The 16,619-nt window shown below is 35.0% G+C and overlaps 1 long non-coding RNA gene across 1 annotated transcript; it reads left to right on the top strand.

The window, feature by feature from the left end:
* Positions 1 to 1,162: 1,162 nt before the first annotated feature.
* LOC132294760 (uncharacterized) lies at positions 1,163 to 4,145 on the top strand. The gene is made up of 2 exons (XR_009478202.1): positions 1,163 to 1,404; positions 3,868 to 4,145. It is a non-coding gene; the product is annotated as an uncharacterized LOC132294760 (long non-coding RNA).
* Positions 4,146 to 16,619: the final 12,474 nt, after the last annotated feature.

Here is a 16,619-nt window from a genome sequence, read left to right as displayed (position 1 = left end):
TTGTTTTAGAACCTTGGTAATTAAATTAGCATGATTTAATTAAAGTTCTACTTTGTTGTTCCAATAACCTAATTGAGTTTTAGAATGGATATAGGTGATGACCATGCCATGTCCTTTAACATGTATTAGATTGAGGTTATTTGGAATTGAATCGGAATCTAGAGAATTTAATTGTGCTTATCTATTTAAATTCTATCAATTTGCTCCATGATCTAGTTGTGTTTTAGAAGTGGTTTCTATATTCAAATCATGGACTTGGACTTGTATATTTATTTGTGTAATGACCCGGTCATTTTCTTCCTTTTCCCTTTTTCTTCAAATTTTGCGGATAAATTTTTTTTTCATTATCTTTTCTTTTTCAGGTTCGATTTCCCGCCTCTTAGTGTTGTCTCGAGTGCTCGAAAATGGTTTCTAAGACTCTTTCCTTTGGATTGACAACTTCCTTTGAGGACCGAGTCATTTCCACATTTTTTTATTTTTTGACACTAATCATTTTTCGTCTTTTCCTTATTTTGTCCTCTTCTCATTTTTCACTTTTACTTGCATAACCTCATTTTTTGTGCTCGGATTTGATTCCGGTTTTGCATACATTCATGTTATTTAAATTCCATGACATCTACATTTTTACTTTTGTAGAAATGCATATTAAATGCTTACTTTCTTTGTAAAAGCCATGAAAACAAGACTTTTTGCAATTATCCATAACTTGAGGTGTTTTTGGGTAATTAAGTAAAGTAATTATTTTTCGACTTAGGGACCATTTTGCAAATTAAATTGGAAGATATTTCAAAAAGGACCTTTTTGCAATTTTCAAAAAATGTGACAAGTGTCACATTCCTATGGTGTCACTTGTTGATTTTGTGGTGGAACCACTTGGAAGCTTAATCTCATGACACATGGAGGTTGGAGATTCACCCACTTGTTGGCCTAGGATTGGTGCACTTGTTGGCTTGGATGGTTTACAAGTGTACGTGTGGGATTAAGCCAAGGTAGGAGCCATGGATTGGTGACAAGTGTAGGTTCACAATTTAGTCTTGCAAATATCTTTTGGCCATTTTGGGATTATGGTTTTAAAGGAGGGTTTTTGTGCAATTGACCATAGATGTGTGTGTTGACCATGGTGTAAGAGCACATAGTGAGTGACACATAGTGAGGAATTCTATTTTCTCCACTCACACTAAACCACATTATTTCATTCTCTTCCTTACAAGAAAACCCTAGCCTCCATGGATGGAGCTTGAAGCCTTAAGCATTGACCTTGATCTTTGAGACCCTTTCACTTACTTTAGACCATAAAGCTTGGAATACTTTTTGTTCCCCTCATCCTCCTCTTCAAAACTCTTAAAAGATCTAGCCTAACTCCTAGTTTTGCTCTGGTATCTAGAGATTCAATTCTCTAGTGAGGTATTGATCTATTATTTTGAAGTATTTTTATGTCATTATTGAGTGTTTTACATGTATGGAAGAGAAGGGCTTGTATTTTGCCCTTAAACTGTTTTAACTTGAAATTAATCTTATTAAATTAAATATAAAATATGAAAATATACTCAATTAGCTTTCATTTAGTTTTGGTTTCATGTAATTTGGATTTAAAATGAATTAGTTATGAATTTTTGAAGTTACAAGCTAGTTGCTGGAAATTTGAAGCTTTTCCTTTTTGGTCTGGAAATAAATTTTTATATGGAGCTGTGGTACTTCAATTGCCTTGAAATTTGTAATGGAACTTCCCCCATGGGTTTTACACTACTCAATATTTTTTCAGGATTTTAGAGCATTTCTAAATTTTTTAAAAAATCCGAAACTATCTGCTGTCCATGCTTTTATTACAGCTGGAAAACATATTTTTAGATAATTTATTTCACTAACCTTTTGACATTGGATCATGGCTTAAATTTCCATTTTTACACTCTCATATGTTTACTTCCAAAATAAATTAGGTTTGCCCAATTTGGATATCAAATGAATTTTTCATGAATTTTCAAAGTTGGAAGCTACAGGCTGAAAATGTGTTTTCTGGGCAGAATTTGTTACAAAGTTGTGGGTCAAAACTGTTTCAATTGGGAAAATATTTTGTTAAACTAAATTTATATTATCAAATTACAGTGTTTAAGCTTTCATTAGGCTTTGGATTCATTCAATTTGGGTTAGAATTGAATTTTTTATGAATTTTATAAGCTGAAAAATCTGTTTTGCGGACTGAAAATTTGGGGTGATTTCATTTCGGTGGTAATTGGGATTTTCATTCCAATTAAGGTAGGGAATGCTTTAGGATTATTTATGTGTTGTGTTGTGTATTTGCCATGATTATACAACATATATGTATGCCTTGTATCAAATCTAGAAAGTTAGTAATTTTTATTTCTTTGTATAAGATTTAAAATTTATAATGATGTATAACTTTGATTTGAATTGTAACATGTTAGAAAATTATGCTTAGATATGTTGGTTAACATATATTAAATTTGGATCATTTGATTAAGAATTACAACTTTTATTTAATATTTATCTTTAGTGAAAGTTTAATTCACATGGTTGTATCAAGCATTAAATCAAGTTGTAATGTGGTATTTAAATAGGCCTTGGCATATTCTCTAACATAGATTAAATTGAGGGCATTTGGAATTGTTTAAAAATTTAGAGGAAATTAATTAATTAGCTTAATTAATTTTGTTTTAAGTGTTTTAATCACTTAACTTGTCATTTGATGTTATATATATGATGACCATGACATATTTTTCAATATATATTAAATTGAGGTTATTTGGATTAACTTGGAATTTAAAGAATTTAACTATTTATGTTTAATTAAATTCTACTTTATTACTCCACGGATTTAATTGTATTTTGGAAGTTGTTTCTATATTTAAATCATGGATTTGATTTTGATGTATGTTCACTTGATTACTTTTGAGCATTGGATAACATAGTTGTTACTTTTATATTCATGAGAATATGTTTTTCCTTATTGAATATATTGTTGCTATGTGTAAGGAATTGCACACTTTGTATTTGACATCTTACATGCCATAGTAGTTGTGAATTTTGAGCATGTATTGTATAAGTTTCCAAAATTTGGATTGTGCTTGGTAAATAGTTGATATCTTGTATATACATGTTGATATATATACGTTGTTGCACAATTTGTTGATTTTGGAAACTTGGGGATGTCGTTGTTTGGCTACGGCTAGGACTTGGTTCTAGTACGGGGGATTGTCCCTCTATATAGTCTAGTGCGCACATAGGGAGGTTACCCATGGGCTAGTAACCCTAAAGTAACTATGTTGTCGGTCTGATCCAGCGTGACATCTGAGTATCCACTTTGTTTGATTTTGTATTTCATTTCAAGTTGATAACTAAATGATATCGTAACTTGTTGTTCATTATTTGATTTCCAATTTTGAGCTTAAGATGTAGCTTTGTGAAAGCATGCTTCATGCGTTGTATTGGAAGTTCCATTGTTGGTTAAATTGCATCAATATCATAATTTGTATTTTGATGTTCAAATGTAGTTTAGGAATGACCTTATAGATTCATTTTGAATATAAACGTTAGGTGGCATGACCCACACTTGTTGTTTTCGTATTTTGGATTTCAAGTTGAAGATTTTGAGAATCTATATCTTGTTGCCTTGTATAACATGTTTCCATGTTGTTTGAATTGCATGAACAATGTAATTATGATATAAATGATCTAGGTAGCTTAGGATGCTCCCTAGGTCTCATCTTGACATAGACGTTAGGTGGCATGAGCCCCTTTAACATGTTTCACCATAAGGTGATAAAATTGTAAAATGTTAGGTCAATGCATGCTCATCTCCTACGAGTAGCTTTATGTTACTCACCCTTACGATATTGGGGCATATTTCAGGTACAGAACTCAGGATTTGAAGATTCCATTGCTCCTTGGATGGCTTACAGTTTCTAAGTTTCTATTTTATGCAAGTGTTAGCATAAGATGCCTCTTTGTAATCTTATTTGTTTAAACTTGTATTCGTTGATTCGTATATGTAAAGTGTACGTAAGTGCACTCTTTTCAATGTATTTAACGTGTATGAGATGAGGCCAGAGGCCAATGACATGTATGTCGTTTTCTATGCACTTTTGTTTTCAAAGTTTATTATGAAAATATTGAAAAATGTTAAGTCATTGCTTCATAACTTTCGCATTGGGTGTTGGAATTTCATATCTTTTCTGCCCGGACTCATACTCAGACGATTCTTGAGTCAAATTTTGTTCATTTTTTGTTGTCCTTCCAATGGTGTGCACGGTGGCACTCTTTTCAGTGAGAAATGACCATTTTGCCCTTAGTTCATCTCTTTTCGGGTTAGGCATTCTTGCTTCATTTGCTTGGCTCATTTGAGTTCCGTGGCTTTATGGAGAGTCACTTTGGGGCCTTAGGGATGACGTACATCTCTTGAGGTCATTTGGCTTCTTTCGCTTCCGCATTTCGAGTCCGTTATCAGGTCAACTTCCGGTTCATCACTAACGCACCGGGTTGAGAAATCCGGGTCGTTACAATTTGGTTATGTTTTGAGCATTGGATAACATAGTTGCTATGTTTATACTCATGAGAATATGTTTTCCTTATTGAATCTATTGTTACCTTGTGTAATGATTTGCACATTTCGTATTTAATATCATTCATGCATAGCGTGTAACGAATCACACACTGAAGATTCGACATTAATCACATCATATTAGTTGTGGACTTAGAGCATGTATTGTATAGGTTTCCAAATTTGGTTGTGCTTGGTAGATAGTTGATTATCTTGCATATTCCTGTTGATATATGCGTTGTTGCACAACTTATTAATTTTGGAAACTTGGGTATGTCGTTGTTTGACTATGGCTAGGACGTGGTTCTAGTACGGGGGATAGTCCCTCTATATAGTCTAGTGCGCACATAGGGAGGTTACCCATGGGCTAGTAACCCTAAAGTAACTATGTTGTCGGTCTGATCCGGCGTGACGTCCGAGTATCCACTTTGTTTGATTTCGCATTTGATTTTCAAGTTGATAACTAGATGATGTTGTAACTTGTTGTTTCTTATTTGTCGTTCCATTTTAAGTTACATGATGTTAACTTTGCGAAATTGTGCTTTATGCATTGTATTGGAAGTTCCAATGTTGGTTAAATTGTATCGATATTGAAAATTGTGTTTTGACGTTCTAACAAAGCTTAGGATGCTCTCTGAGTCTCATTTCGATATAGACGTTAGGTGGCATGAACCCCTTTAACATGTTTCACCTTAAGGTGATAAATTTGTAAAATGCTAGGTCGATGTATGCTCATCTCCTACGAGTAGCATTATGTTACTCACCCCTACGATACTGGGGCATATTTCAGGTACGAAGACTTGGTTCGTGACGCCTAGCATTCCTTGGATGTCGTGTAACTTTCAAGTTTCCATTTCATGCGAATGTTAGCATGAAATGTCATTTTGTAGACTTATATGTCAAAATATGTATATTTGATTCCATGTATGTAATGTGTACTTAAATACACTTCTTTCAATGTATTTGATATGTATGAGATGAGGCCGGAGGCCAATGAACATTATATTGTATTCTATGTACTTTTTAACTTCATGAAATATTGTGAAAATCTTGAAAAATCGCAAGTCATTGTTTCACCATGGTTGCATCGGGTGTGGAAATTCCATTTTCATTCTTTCATAGGGTCTCATTAATCTTGTATGAAGTGTGGCCAAGGGCCAAACGGTCATTTGACCCCGTTTTGTATTTTTGGATTCCAAGTTTTCATTACAAGTTCCATTTTTGCCTTTTTGACCGTTGGGGGGTCGGATTTTGTATCGGTGGTATTTTTAAGTCGTGAACCATTGTAGCACGTCCAAATATGTAAGTTATGTTTGCGTGCATGGTCGTTTCCGAGCAAAACCTTATCGTTTGTGTTTTAAGCCTCTTGTGAATTCATTTCGCACTTTTTTTGCATATTCTGATCCAGGAGCATTATAGACTTTTCACGGTAGTTTTATTTTCTTCTTTTAACATGGTTGAATAGAAAACATGATTTTAGGGGGGGTTTCTTTTCCGTGTTTTTCCAGAAAATGTCGTCTTGATATCGAAAATCGCTTACGAAGTTCAGCTCTCAGTTTTTCAATTTAGCAGCTTTTTGGACCTCCATGACCAGATTTCATGGAGGGGCATTTCGGGTATTCTACATTACGTTTTTTTTTAATTCTCTCACGAGTCACGTAGAAAACTCAATTTTAAGGAGGGTTTCTTCTTTGTGTTTTTGCAAAAAAATTCATCTAGGCCTCCAAATTCAATCTCTGTTCTGGATTTTTCTGAAAAAAAAACCCACACAGCAGCTTTATGGGCTGCTGCCAGCCATGGTGCACTCAGCGCGCGCGCGGCGTGCATGGGCGGGTGCATGGGCGTGCGCATGGGGCTGTCATGGCCCCTCGTTAGGCCGTCGCGACATCAATTCTTCTTTTGGGCTTTTCTCCTTCGTCCGGACTCCGATTCAAGTGAATTTTTTTTTTAACTTGACTAATTTTTCGCTGTCTTTCCAACGGTGTACTCGGTTGTACCGGGTTCTTCTCGGATAATTACCAGTTTACCCTTTTTGCCTTAAGTGCTCGTTTTTCTTCGTCATGCCGTTTCTCCTTCGTCCGGACTCCGAATCATGCGATTCTTGAATCCATCTTGATTATTTTTTTGTTGTCCTTCCAGTGGTGTGCTCGGTGGCACCCAAATCTACAGTTTTTAGAAATGACTATTTTGCCCTTGGGGGCTTATTTGTCATATTTTTGATCTTTTGCTTCCGCATCAGTTCTTGTTGAGTTTCACGACCTCATGGAAGGTCACTTTGACTTTTTAAAGTCTTGTTTTCTGTTTTCGCTTCCGCATTCGGATCCGTTATCGGATCATCCTTACGGTTCATCACAGGACACGCTGGCCTAAAAACCAAGGTCGTCACATTCTTCCTCTCTTTGTTCAACTGAAACTTTCAGTTGATTTTGTATGTTGTTGATACAAATACATATTTGTAACTTATGATTCTTTCATATTTTTCATATATGTGAAGAATATATCTCAATTTGATTTGAGAGAAAGTATGCAACATGCTAGAAATCATTAGGATTGATCTACACTAAAAGATTAGTCAATAGTTGAAAATGACAAAAGAGGATAAGTACAATAATTATCCATCTCTTTCTTTCATCTGACACGCACAGCTATGAAATTTACTACTCACCTTTTTATTTTTTGTCACTCCTTGTATGGGTGGGCGGCAGCGTCGAAAGCCATAAAAAGCATATCTTTCCCTCACTACACACAATTGGTTTTCAAATGAGAAGGCACTACCCGATCCAAGAAGTGGTATCATATCGTGGGGTTATGGGTTCAACTCACAAGAAAATCATCGCGTGGGGGAGGGATTGTTGCACGAGTGGGCCTTGGTTTCGAATGCCATAAATTTAGTTGATTAATTTATTTTAATCCACTAAATTTGAATTAAAATATCTTCAGGGCAGATTTTAATCTGAATTGTTTGTCATTTAGAAGGCAGTCAAAAAGAGAGGGTAACAGAGCGCAATTGAGAATCAATAATGAGATAAGAGGGTTTCAACGATTAGCTAACAACTCCCCTACAAAGATAATATCTTGTTTTGAATTTTTTTTTTTTTCTTTTTTTCTATAATATGTACTCTCTATTCCATTATACCAACTTACTCATAATTAGTTCAACTAAACTTCAAGCATAGTTCCACCAAATTAGATCAAAAACCACTTTCAACATAGCAATTAATTTTGTATATATATACACATAAAATTCTGCCCCATTTTTAGCATCTTAAAATCATTTTTTCAAAGATAGGGACAACTACAGGAAAATATAAGTTTGTGACCCTTCATTGCAATACTTCAGATTAGTCCCTTTTAAGAATACTGATAAAAATGGCTGAATCTTCATTTTTCCCAAATATGATTGCTAATTGTTTTAAGAATATATACTAATTAAAATGGTTATTGTAATATTGGACAGGATTGCTAATTATTTTCAAGATTGGTGGAATGAGTTATATATATATATATATATATATATATATATATATGTGTGTGTGTGTGTGTGTGTGTGTGTGTGTGTGTGTGTGTGTGTGTGTCAATGTAATAATATATTGCAACATCTAACAATTAATATAATATTATTATTGTTGAGATTTGTATAACCTGGCAAAGCGAATTCCTATTTAAATTAAAGTGACATATGTTCTTAACATATCTGAAATATTTATGTTTTATACAATTGGTGAATTTAATGTATTATGTTTCGATTCATTATGAAATTGATAGTGTCCACTTGATTACAAAAGATATTTATATGTATGTGATGGCGATCAATGCATGAACATAAATAGTAATCATAAATAGTTAAGTCAATAATTATGGATGGACGTAATTAACTAAGACTTGAACCGAATCCGCGTTAGGTTGAGATATATTACGAGAGCCGTCGTATGTAATTGTTCCCTTCATTGTCATGACATTTAACTTTTAATCATGAGAGTGTTAAGCTTATGATGTGAAATATAAGATGTAAAATAGGAAGATGAACAGAGTATATACATTGTTCGACACTAAGGCCTACATCCATGGATCAAGAGTCATTGGGGCTATATTTCTCATATTGCTTGTATTTCTTGATATTTTTACATTGTATTGATGCACAATATATAAGAAATAAAGTTGTAGACAAAAAGAATAAATCATGGAGGAAAGAATCAAGGTAGAAAGAAAAGAAACCGACTATAATATATATATATATATATATATATATATATATAATATTATACATATATATGAGGAAAGAATATATATACATATATATAATATATTCTCCCGCAAACTCAAAATGGGTTTCTTGAAGCCAACTTGAGTTTGGAGATGAAATCTTGAAAACAGTGGTGGAGCTAAAAGCATCAGAAAGGCCGAAACAACGTCGGGGAAATGGTCGGAACAACGCTGGGGAAATGGGTCCGAACAAAGCTAAGAAATGGGCCAGAGCAACGCTGGAAGACATCCGGGTGATCCATCTGAAAAATGAAAAAGATCTGGAACAAAGCCGGTAAAAGGCCGGAACTAAGCCGGGGAATAGTCGGAACAAAGCCGAGAAATGCTGGAACAACGCCGGTGAATAATCAGTCATCGCTTCAAAGCGTTGACTACCGTCGGTGAAGGAGGAGCGTTTAGGCGCGTGTAACGCTAGTGAGATCTACTTGCAGGAACATGTGTCGAGTGGGCGCGTGAAGCGCAAGTCAGTTACTTCGCAGGAGCGTCGGTGCGTGACGGTGAGGGACGTCGCTTGGAAGCGTGTGGTTAATCAAAAAAGGAAAACAAAGAGAGCTCTAAACCAGAAATGGATCAGATTTTATTGGGAAAAAAATGGCTGGATCAGATTTTACTGGGAAAAAAATGGCTAAGCTCCAAATGGAGGCACATAGAAGACAACGCAAACTTTGGTGCAAACGATCTAGGATCGTTACTCTGATACCATGTTAAGATTATGATGTGGAAATATGAGATATAAAATAGGAAGATGAACAGAGTATATACATGGTTCGGCATTAAAGCCTACATCTATAGGTCAAGAGTCACTGAGACTACATTTCTCGTATTACTTGTATTTCTTGATATGTTTATATTGTATTGATACACAATATATATGAAATAAAGTTGCAGACAAAAAGAATAAATCAAGGAGGAAAGAAAGAAAACTGAATATAATATATATGTATAATATATTATATATATTATACATATATACGAGGAAAGAAGAGAAACAAAAGGAATAAATCAAGGAGGAAAGAAAGAAAAACGAATATAATATTTATGTATAATAATTATACATATATATATTATATATTTCAATAGAGAGAAGTATAGACTCTTTTATTAATTAGTAATTACTTTAATTTGTTTGGCGTATTATTCGGAATCCATAGACCGGCACTTTGGGTAATTATGTAATTAATAGTTTTGAGGGTTATATTTTCAATATTTGCATCATTTCTACTTATATTTATTTTGTATTGATTATAATTGATCACAAAGTAAATTTAAATGCTTTCGTATGTTTTAGACAAAATAATTTTCTACATATTTATTTATTTAAATTATTATTTTTATCAAACAAATGTTTTATTGTGATCAAGCCGAAAATCAAATGTGCCAAAATAAATATATTAATTTAGTAGTCGGACTAATTGTTTTATTTATCCGATAACTAATTATGCATATAGGGGTTATACAACATTGACTTAGAGGTTATTTATTATTTAATTAGAGTTTGATTAATTTCTTTTAGTAGAGTAAAAATTAATTTATGAATTAATTGAATTGGGTCCATGGTATAATGGATCGGGCCAATTATTAATTCATTGTAACTAAGAAAATAATAAGCCTAAAGGATTCTCACTCATAGTCCAACTTGATATTGGCAGCCCATTAAATTTGAGATATCACGTGAATTTTAGAGATTAAGAAAAATATATTGTCTTCCATTATTATTTTTATTTTGCCTATATATACATGGGGTCCATGTATATTTTACGTCTTTGTGCATTAATTTTGGAAGACAAGAAAATATTTTTCTCTCTAAGATATTAGGGTTAGTGTTCTCATCTTATTGAGACTCCCACAAGTTAAGCTCTCCAAGATCATTTATGGAGGCTTATAGGTGATTCCTAAAGGTAAGATCATTATCAAAAAGATGGAGATTCAAGAAAGATGCATCTAACTAAGGGATCTATAATAAGTGAGAACATTCATTTTAGATGAGAGATTTAAGATTTACTCAAACCTTGATGTAAGTTTTCTATCTTTAATTGAATAGATCATCATGTTCTTCATGCATAAAACTTGTCTCTGTATATAAATCGAGATCTATATTTTAAAATCCCTCTAAAAAATTTTAAAACTTCCGTTTCCCAACAATTAACTGCATTATTACAATAAGCATTTTTTAATACTCAACAATGCTCTTATGATGAAAATAATTAAACTCACAATCAAACATCAAAATCATATTATTGATTGAAAACAAAAAAAAAAAAAAAATCATATCATTTTAAGCAATTAATAAGTTTTCATACAACATTGGAAAAAAACCAGACATCAAGGAATACATATATACTGCAATTAAGAAAATAAATTAAATTTTTTTTTGGGTAACGACTATGGTAGCAAATCTAAAATTTTAATCCAAACCCATATAACTTTTGTTCAATGAATCGATCTAACCTCTCTACCATTTCAGGCGTCAGATAATTTTTCCAATCTCCAACCTCTCTCCTCGTCGGAAGAAGACTTTATTTTCAAGGCCAGTTGACAATTTTTCACTTCTATTCACCTCCAAATTTCTCAAATTATCAAAGCTACACAACCTTATGATTTTATCCACAACCCTTTCTGTTTCTTCCTCTGGAGAAAATGGGCAGTGGGTTGCTCTTTCATCTCCTCATACTTCAAGAAAAGAACCTTTTCAGGCTTTTCCAAGCTTTCTTTCCAATAACCCAAAACATGATCCCAAAAAGGTCCATACATGTGTATTCCACTGCAAAATCATGAGGATTGTTTGTGAGGAAAAGGTATTGTGTTTAAGTGTCGCGGTAACAAATCCGGTTTACCAAGGTGAATAAGAGTGCCTTTAACCAGGTGGTGCCTGATTTGGGATTGGTGATGAGGAGGATATCAGTACCCTGAGCTTGGAAATGCTTTTGACATGCAAGCATTGCATGTAGTATTATGCCAAAATCCTTGATATTGATAGTAGTGGGTTGTAAGCCGTCCATTCTCTTTGGGTAAAGAGGTTATTAAGTCCTTGCATTCTTGGCTAAACTCACCTTCTACTAAAAACTTGGGAAGAGAAAGAGGTTGAAATGTTGACATGGTTTTGAGAGGCTTTGGAGTCCTCTTACCTTCTCCCCATGAATTCTTGATATGGCATATATATGTATATGATATTGTGTGTATATATTGCAGATGTATAAGTCCGATAGTAGTGTAACGTTTTCGATTTTTAGCCTTTTTTCAATTTTCAGGGATTTTGTTGTCGCAAGGGTATTTTGGTCATTTCACTTTTACGCGTGGGATTTTGGTTGAGTCCAATTGTTTTTGGTGCATTTATTTTCATGTGACTTATGTAGTATATGCATGGTGGAGCACTATATATTCATATGTGGAGTAAATTAAATCAAATGGAAAAAGGAAAAGTCAAAGGATAGTGGTGGGACCCACCACTACCCAATTTATGGTCTAGAGACCATTTTCCCTTCATTTCTTTCTCTCTCCCCGTCCAATTCTTTTCTCTCTCAGTTTCTCTTCTTTTTTTTCTTCCACTTGACAACCAATCTTTGAAACAAGATTTTTTTCTCATTTCATACCGAATTAAGGTGCCGTTTGAGGCAAAACGAAGCCCACGACGAACTCTACACGTCCATACCAGCAATTGCAGATTTCGTACACCCTTTGGAGTTCGAATTTTGAGACCCACTTTGAGGGTTTTTGCATTCTAAGAGGTAGGGGTTCCTAATCCATGTGTTCTTGCTCCCTTGTGAGTTATTTCTTGTTAATTGTGATTAAATTGATGATTAACATGTTTAATTAAGTTGATTGCCTCTAAAATGATGTGATTTTGTATGTAAGATTCATATTTATGTGTATATGTGGATTTGTGAAATAAACATGTTTAGAAGTTGATTTTACATGCTTGTGTGTTTGTAACTTGGTAAAATTTGTTATATGGAAAGCATGCCTTATTTAAATTAATTACCTTGAAAGTGATACAATTGTTGAATTAGAAAATTATGCTTATATATGTGTAATTGTTAATTTATGTGGAGAGCATGCTTGATATGTGAATTTTCCATGACTATGATGATTGATAAATTGTCAGGAAATTTGTGTGGATCTATGTTAATTATGTAATGATAGTTCCCTCCATTTCCATAGTATAAAATGGGTGTGCATTATACATCCATGGCATTGGGCATGAAGGAAAAAGGGAAAATTTTTGAAAACAAAAAAAGGGAATTTTGGGAAATAAGTTTTTGATAAAAAGAATTTTGAGAAAACCCGGTCGCTGCGGAGTCACCAACGGGCCGTTAGGTTAATGTAGCCTAGAGGGAACTAGGGAGATTGCCCTAACGTGGTTGAACTATCTGGGCCCCTCGATGACGCTGCGGAGTCACCAAAAGTCTAGGGACAGTAGCCAATCCTTCTCTCGGCGCTGCGGGGGTACCAAAGGGGGTTACATTAACAGTTTAGAAAGTGACAGATGAATGATTTTGAAAATGGGGAGCGACATTTGACACGCATTGCATTCCATTGTATTGTATTGTTGATGTTAAGTTTGGATGTGATGTTGTACTTTCCCGACATAGTATAACCCTGATTCCTATTGCTCTATTCTTTGTATGAATTCACGGGGACACAAGAGGTGTGTCTTAGGTGCCACCTACTGAGCAATATGCTTACCCCATTTATTTAACTCTTTTTTTTCAGGAAATAGGAAAGAAGTGGCGGATGAAAATCCCCCGCAAGCTTGAAGAAGATTAGGAGTTGTATTTTGTTATCTTTTGTATCTTAGCCCATTTTTTTTGTATAGTCTCAAAACTAAAATGTCGTGTATTCATTTTTGCAAGATAAGGTCATGTATTATAAATCATAACTCTTGTTGATATTTTGAAGGGAAGCAAGACTATGTAAATGCTTAAGTTGAATGGGATGACGATGATGGGCTAACTTGGGGAGGTTGTTAATGTTGTGGTTTTGGGGAATGTATTATATTTCTTTTGTATTGTATGTTGGAACAGGTTGGATAGATCTTGAAAGGCCATCGCATTTTTTTTCATTTGAACAGGTTGTGGTAGGACCATTTTTAGGAGAGGTCATGCCGAATTTTTTTTTTTTTTTTTGAATTTAGTATCAGTTTAGGGGCGTTACAAATTTGGTATCAGAGCGATGGTTCGAAAACCTTAGGACGACGGGTAGAGGCCTATGTAGGATTGCATGGGAAGTTGTTTGCTTTCCGTATGCGATCATTTGTTGCGTGTTTTGATATTTGAAGAAGCATGTTTATTTGTTTACTTGTTTATTTGCTTATGTGATCACATGTTTATGTGTTTAAAATAATGTATACTATTACCAGGATAATGATTGAAAGCATGTTGATTTCGATATGATGATAAGTACGACGAGCATGTTAATGGCGAGTTGTAAGTACGGATTGTGCAAGTGTGTAGTATGGGGAAACGATGATGAGAATAGAAGGGATAATTAATTTCACATAATAATTTAGTAAATTCATAGTTTAAACTTATGTGATAGGACACGGTCGTGTCAAAAGTGTTATTTCAGTTATATATATGCGTATGCCTTGTATGTATACCTATGTACCTTTATGCATGTATGCGGTCAAGCATAGGATAGTTGTGTGTTTTGACCTGAGAAGGTGAGGAGCTCGGTTGCTCCAGGGTTGTTTGGGTGTTGGTTCTTGTCGAACTATGGCGTGGGTTTCTAGCTCGCGGATTGAGTTATTTTGTGTGCAATCATTTTGATTTTCTTGTCACATTTGGTGAAGCGCTTAAAGCACGACGGTAGAACAAGTTCATATTTCATGGCTAGGTGTTCTTATTGTGTGAGGGTGTTCATAGCTTTCAGTCAGGGCCGCATGATTGTATTGTACTGATCCTTTTTCTTTCCATTTTAGAGTCATGCCTCCGAAGAGACGTAGAGAAACAGATAATGATGGGGAGCAGGATGAGCTCTTTAAAGGGAATCTTTTGGTTAAGAATTTGATTGAGGTTACGACAAACTTTATATGTGCAGTAATCATGGAAACTCAGAGGTCGATGGTACAGTTAGAGAGAAAGGACGGATCAGGAGATAGGGATTTGTGGAATCAGGTTAAGGAAGTGGAGATGTTGTCTAAGAGTCATGTACGAAAGGTGTTAAATGGTGATTCTTCTTATTCCCCCATTGTTTTTACATCATCACTAGAGACATCCCCTAAAATTGAGAAGGCTTGCTATAAGTGCAAGCAGATAGGTCATTTGAGAGCAGAGTGCCCTTGGAATCGGCCTAGTTCTGGAGTTTGTTTTAAATGTGGTCAGCCTGATCATAGGAAGAAGGATTGTCCCAAAAGAGGTGGAATTCCAGTTGGCGAGGTAGGTTCAAGGCAAAGACCGACTCGACCTTCAGTATCACAGATTGGTGTTCGTAGTTCTCTGTGTGTTACTAGTCGGTTCTTTTCTTAGTGCATAGGAAGTTCATTTCATCTCAGGAGCGAGTAGGGGTTCATGGTTGGACAGTTGATGAGTAACGTGTAATAGGGTGTCGGGTGCATACAGGTGCAAGTTGTTGGTCTCTTGTGAGAGCGGGGCATGTTACTCTTCCGTTTGTTTTAGTCTTGGCAAAGGTGTTAATTGTTATGAGTCTTGTCTCTGTCTAGGAGTTGTGTGCGTCCGTAGAAGGATGGAATCGCGAGTGAGTGTTACTCTATTAGAGTTCGTTGATTGAGGTTTTGATTGAAGGGGTCGACTTACTTCCACGGAAGGAGGTATAGCCTTTAGTTTTGTAGTCCTTGTTTTGAAGGTGGTTTTGACTGGTAGAATTTGAGGCACGAGTTGCCAAATAAGGTTTATATTCCTAATGTTTGTTATTCGTGGTGGTAGCTAGGGAATGTGTCATGAATTACAATTTGAGAATAATCAAGTGATGTGATATGACTCTTGTATTCGGATGATTGTAAAGGTGATTGATTTTAGTAGTGACTTAAGGATAAATGTTCATATTACTTGGGTGTTATACAATTAGAAAATGATTATGGGATTCCATTAGAGAATAGTACGGATAACTGACTCTGGTTTTGAGGTTTCAGGTATGAGACGGTCATATTGGGTGTTTGATAACAAGTTAGTAGTACAATCATTGATTATAGAGAATCTCATTTTGAGGACTTGTGTTCAGAATACAGAGTAGTACATTTTATTGTTTTGGTGACTCATGATTGAATAATTGTTGAGGAATTCATCATTTAGTTATCTTGACGTTGACCAATATTATAGTTATTGGCTAGTGTGATTGGTGGTCATTATATAATTTTGTAGGAGTATAGATGTATGTTGGATGACGAGTATTGGTTGGACATTGACGTGTAGATTGGGTTTGAGTCTGATTGTGTACTGGATGAGGTTTCTCATTTGGGGTCTGAGTTGCCCTTTAGAAGGATGAGTGTGATAGGATGTCATCATGTTCCGGGGTCCTGTGACTATTCTTCTTCGAGCTCCGAAGTATTATGTAGTAGTGTAGAGGAAACCGGTGTTGGTCTTAAGTCGAGTATAGGATTCAGTGGGTTTTGTGCATGATGTTGTGAGTGATGAGTTCCCTCATGGGAGTGGTGATCATTGGGTTTTCTGGCGGCAGTGTGTGATTGCCTGTTGGCGCTGGTGTCAAAGGCAGTATAGTTGTTGAGTTCTTAATCTCGGGATTTTGTGAGGTGTTCTCTGAAAGAATGTGGTTGTGGGCCTCCTTCTTTAAGGAGGGTAGATTTCGAGGACGAAATCTCTTTAAGGAGGGTAGATTGTAACGTTTT

Source organism: Cornus florida, unplaced genomic scaffold, assembly GCF_030987335.1.
Source record: "Cornus florida cultivar Cherokee Brave unplaced genomic scaffold, ASM3098733v1 CherokeeBrave_3.0.0_Hap2_Chr02, whole genome shotgun sequence".
NCBI lineage: Eukaryota > Viridiplantae > Streptophyta > Magnoliopsida > Cornales > Cornaceae > Cornus > Cornus florida.
This window is presented reverse-complemented; position numbering and strand designations above follow the sequence as displayed.